Here is a 5,529-nt window from a genome sequence, read left to right as displayed (position 1 = left end):
AACAGTAGTCGGGACTATACGGCTTGGTAACAGTAGTCGGGACTATATGGCTTGGTAACAGTAGTCGGGACTATATGGCTTGTTAGTTTGTTGAGATTTTTCTGTCAACGTGTGCTTGTGGGTATTTTGTGCTTAGCTTTCCTTTTATGGGGAGGGGGAAAAATACTTGTTTCCCACCTAATGAATATTGTGCATGAGTATCTTTCTACTTCTCCCTTTTGGGGAAACCTTAGATACATCCACAGTCCTACGCTTTAAGGAAATTATCCCCAGGGCTCCAGGATAGAAATGTAATAAGCCCCAAAGGGAGCAGAGCCCTTTCCTTAGAGGCAAGGTTAGCCCATAGCCAAACCTGATTCTGCCGTTAAGACTGAGTCTAGTGGGCGGGGTTACTGGGTGGAGAAAGGAGAGCATCACAGATCCTTGGGCTCGCGAGTTTTGTTTTTTTTTAGACTATCTTGTATATAGACTATATTTATTTTAGACTATATTGTACTGTAGTTATTTGAGTCTTTTCTCCCCCACTGGGCTACAAGCTCTTTGAGGGCTGGAATTGGAACAATAATCTGAATCACGGCAGCATTGTCTATTAAATTGAATTAAGGCTCCAGACCCAGCTGCAGGGGTGTGCTGGAGCCAGCTCTGACTGGCTCCGAAGAGCAGGTTATTAAATTTTCATTGTGAGTTTTTACACCTTGGAAATTTGCAGACCCTATATATCGGGGCTTGATTTATTGTTTTGTTGACAAGATTTAACAAAGTGATGGAGACAATTTTAATAATGCAGATTAAAGTTTAGAGTGTGTCATGTGTTTTCAGAGAGCCCTGGTTGATCATTTATCAGTACACCTTGTTTAACACAAAGGCACGTAGATACATCGTGACTGGGGACTGAAGCCAGAGCCCACTTCTTTACTGAGGATTCACTGGTTTAACGACCTCCAGGATCTACCTTCCCCTGGTTCTCTCACTGGAAAGAAGCCCTCCTAGGATGGGTCAGGCCTGGGAAGCATCCTCTCCCCACCCAGTTTACCCCAGAAGCACACCTGAGAGCATCCAAGAGGCTTTAAATGGTCTCTCTTAGCTTCTCTTGCTTTATCTCAGCTATAACCAAGCTCCAGAGGAAGAAGAGTCAGTTATTGGATGCTAAGGCCCCAGGGGTTAGCTAGCACCTGTAGTTCAGCCCCACAATGTTTACTTCACAGCAATGCCGTAGCTAGTGCAGAATATAAAACAGAGCCATGACAGTCTTCCCTGCTTATTGTAGCCAGCTGCTTGGGCACTTGGGAAGGTATTTGGCAGAAAAATAAAACCTGATTTTCTCCACTGCCTAGATCTTCTCCAAGCTTTTGCTTTGGTCTTGTTCAGTCATGTCCAACTCTTTGTGACCCTGTGAAACATAGCACATCAATACTGTCCATGAGGTTTTCTTGGCAAAGATACTTGGAATAGTTTGCCATTTCTTTTTCCAGTGGATTAAGGCAAATAAAAGTTACATGACTGGTTCAGGGTCACACAACTACTAAAGGTCTGAGGCTGGATTTGAATGCAGGTCTTCCTGACTCCAGGCCCAATGCTGTATCCACTGGGCCACCGAGATGCCTCCAGCCTTAGAGGTCCCACCAAAACATTAGAAGTGAGGATATAGTGACTGTGAATCATCGTGGGAGCCAAGGCACAGGGTCAGGTGATGATTGGCCTGAGACTTTAGAAGTTCCTTTATTTGGGGTGGACATGGGAGGAGGCTGAAGCATTGGAAAGGGTGAAAAAAAGGGGAGAACTGGAGAAAGGGAGTCAAAATCTAAGCCTATCAAATTCTTCAAGGTTCCAGATCTTTTTGCTGGAGTGAGTGTGTGTGTGTGTGTGTGTGTATCGTAGATTCAGAACTAAAAGAGACCTCTATGCCATCTAGTTCTATCTCCTCATTTTGCAGTTGAGAAAACGGAGGCATAGGAAGCAGGTCTCAAAGGCAGGTATTGAAGCAAGTACTGGACGCAGTACTCTTTGTGTATGTATTTGAGTGTGAAGACACACATGCACATGAAGAGACATATAGGTGAAAGTGAAATAGGCAACAGAGACCCACAGAGTCCAAAAGATGGAAAAGGTCTTGGAATTCATCTATTCCAACACATTTCTACCAAGAGCCACCTCTACAACATCCCCCCAAAAGGGTTATTCAGTCTCTACTTAAAGACTTCCAGTAAAGGAGAACTGACTACATCCTAAGGCAACCCATCTCACTTTACTATCATTCTAAATATTAGGAAAGTTTTCCTTTCCCATGGCAGTGAAATTGATATCTTTAAATCTTCTATCCATTCCTCTTTGTTCTATCCTCTAAGACCAAGCATAACAAATCGAATGTGTGCTCCACGTGATAGATAATCCTTCAGAGTACTTGAAGACCATGATGATTTACCCACTGTATCTTCTTTTTTAATCATTCCCAGTTTCCTTCAACCAATTCTCTTATGATTTCCTAGAGTAATCCTCCTCTAGATGCAAACTAATTTGTCAATGTTCTCCTTAAAATTTGACACCCCAAACTCAGAGCAATACCCCAGGCCCTGCCCTCCCAGAGAGGCAAGGAACAGTGACTCCTTTGTTCCAAATGCTGGGATTCTTCCGTATTTCAATATATCCCAGATCTTGTCAATCCCTCCAAAGGTGCAGGTGGAAATCCATCCAGACCTTCTTCTCCTTTGTGACTCTTGTCCATGTCTTATCATTAATCTTCCCTGGAACATGCACCCAAACTCCTAGAATCCTTCCTCTGTGTCTTTTGACATTCTGTTGGCACCAGTGGAGTATTGTAGCTCTCCATCTATTATCCCCTTTCTCTTTTACATAATCATAAAAGCATAGAAACAAAAAAAGTGGAAGAAAACTTACAAATCATCTTGTCCAATTCTCTCATTTTATAGATGAGGAAGATGAAACCCAGAGTGGTTGAGCGATTTGCCCAAGGCCATATGGGTGGTAAATAGAAGAGCCGTGTTTTGAACCCAAGTCACCAGATTCCAGATAACACTGCCCTTTTCCCAGACAGGCTATCCTCATGCCTGGAATGCTCCCCTTCCTCATCTCTTTGGCTTTCTTGGTTTCCTTCAAGTCCCAACTAAAATCCCATCTTCTATAGGAAACCTTCCCCAACCCCTCCTAATCCTAATGCCTTCCCTTTGTAAAGTATGTCCTATTTATAGCTTGTTTGTACATATGTGTTTGCTTGCGGTTGTTTCCATTAGATTATAAGCTCCTTGAGGGCAAGGACTGACTTTTGTCTCTTTTTGCATCCCAGGATTAAAACAGTGCCTGGCACATATTAGGTGCTTAATAAATGTTTGTTGACTGACTAACCACACATCCTGCCTCAAATGACTGGCCATACTCCTCTTTCAACCCTGCATTTTCTGGATAATATCCTTTTATCCGCTTCTTTTATCTGCTTCTTATCTGCCGTAGTTACAAATCACCTCATACATTGTCCTTTGGGTCACCTGAAGTTTTGGTTCAAGAGACTGTGGTGTTGTAGCAGCAAGCACCCAGCATCCCCAGGGTGGCTGCCAACACAGGGTCTTAGATCTGCTTTTCTAAAGCAAAGCAACTCAAAATGGGTTAACAATCTTGCTTTAATCAGACATATGTCATTTGCCTAGTTCAGGGGGGAAAAGTCAGCACCTGAACTTCAGAGAATACAGAGGTTACAAGCAGACAACAAATACAGAAACATCAGCAGACAGGCTTCCAACTGTCTGACCATTACATCCATATTGTTACCAGAGAGGGAAGCACCAACATCTGGGTTTTCAAAGCCAGGGGGCTCAACAGCTGCCCAGAGTCTCATCTGGTCAAATCATACAACTCTTCTCAAAGTGAGCCCCAAAGCAAAACCTCACATCAGGGCATATATAGCCTTCTCCTGGCTCAGAGAATGTCACAGCCCTCTTGACCCACTGCCCAATCACAAAGTATCTAGGTGTGGGGCATTCCTGAGAAACAAGCCTCCCCATGTGACCACATTCAGCCTAGTAGGGTGCAGAGTATATTTTCAAATCAAGGAAGGTTCTCAGAGTTACTTAAGCCTATCAAAGGGCCTAGGGGCAGGGAAGATCTTAAATGCCCATTCCCATAATAGGTGTTCAATGATTTACAGTTGTATAACATCACTGAGTTCCTCCAGTGTTTAAAAATGGGGTTTTATTTTAGGGAGCAGCTTGGGATTGCTCATACTGTCCAATTTTCCAAATGCCATGCAACCCACTCTCTTCCCTTGCTCAGTACCAGGCCCAGCTAACTATCCATTTGCTGTGTCTGTCCAAATTTTATATGTAAAGAACTAACTTGGTGGGACGTCCAACCAGCCACAATGCCTAGACAATATGCTTCTTTCATCTACTTGTCCCTTGCTGTGTGGATAGTTAGGCCAAATATTTTTGAGTGGTGGTTGATCTCATTAAGGAGGCTATGCAGTCCTCTGGAAAATAATAATAATGAATAGCACTTATATGGCACTTTGAGGTGTGCAAAGCACTGTACATATTATCTCATTCAATTCTCACAACCTGTGAAGTAAGTGCTGTTATTATCTCCATTTTACATATAAGGAAACTGAGACGGAGATTAAGTGACTTACCCAGGATCACATGGCTAGTAAGTGTTTGAGGTAGGACTTGAATTCAGGTCTTTTTGACTTCAAGTCCAGTGCTTTTACTGCTGGGCTGCCTATCTGCCATAGTCCAAGCATCATAATGGCATTCCTGAATGTGAACAGACATCTGGATGACCTCACCAACTATCGAGTCCATTTTCCATTTGGATTCTACACTGGAAAACCTCCATGATCATAATAGATACCTTTAACAATCATGTCTTCCTGGTTTTTTTTTATGCCTTGCTTTTTCTTGATGATCATTGAACAAAGACATCTCTGTATTCAAATCATGCATATGACTTTTTTTGGGGGGGAGAGGATTAAGTGACTTGCCCAGAGTCACAGAACTACTCAGTGTCTATGGCTGGATTTGAACACAGATCCTTGTGACTCTAGTGCCTGTGCTCTATCCACTGTGCCACCTAGCTGCCCCATGTAATTTTAATACATGCATAAATGAGATTGTTAGAGTTAGTCTTTAAGGTCATATTTTGCTCTACTGAATCCAATTTTTTCATTATCATAAAACAATAAACAGAAGGATTTTGTATTCTTTACACTTTCTAGAAATTGTTTGGCCAGGAAGATGTGGTCTTTTATAATAAATTGTATACAGCATCCTTCCTGTTCCCCTCTCATATTTTCACCAGAAATATTCTTGATATGTCAGTAGGCCATTCTCGTAAAGATTTTGTAAAGATGAGCAAGGTGGCAAAGTTACTGTTGTTGTTGTTCAAGACTGTCTAACTCTTTGTGACCCCATTTGGACTTTTCTTGGCAGATTCTGCAGTGGTTTGCCATTTCCTTCTCCAGCTCATTTTACAGATAAGGAAACTGAGGCAAACAGGGTTAAGTGACTTGCACAGGGTCACACC

This window comes from Petaurus breviceps, unplaced genomic scaffold, assembly GCF_028583685.1.
Source record: "Petaurus breviceps papuanus isolate PSGF00001 unplaced genomic scaffold, PetGlider_PUasm1.0 229, whole genome shotgun sequence".
Taxonomy (NCBI): domain Eukaryota; kingdom Metazoa; phylum Chordata; class Mammalia; order Diprotodontia; family Petauridae; genus Petaurus; species Petaurus breviceps.
The sequence above is the reverse complement of the archived record's forward strand: the minus strand, read 5'-3'. Positions refer to the sequence as shown.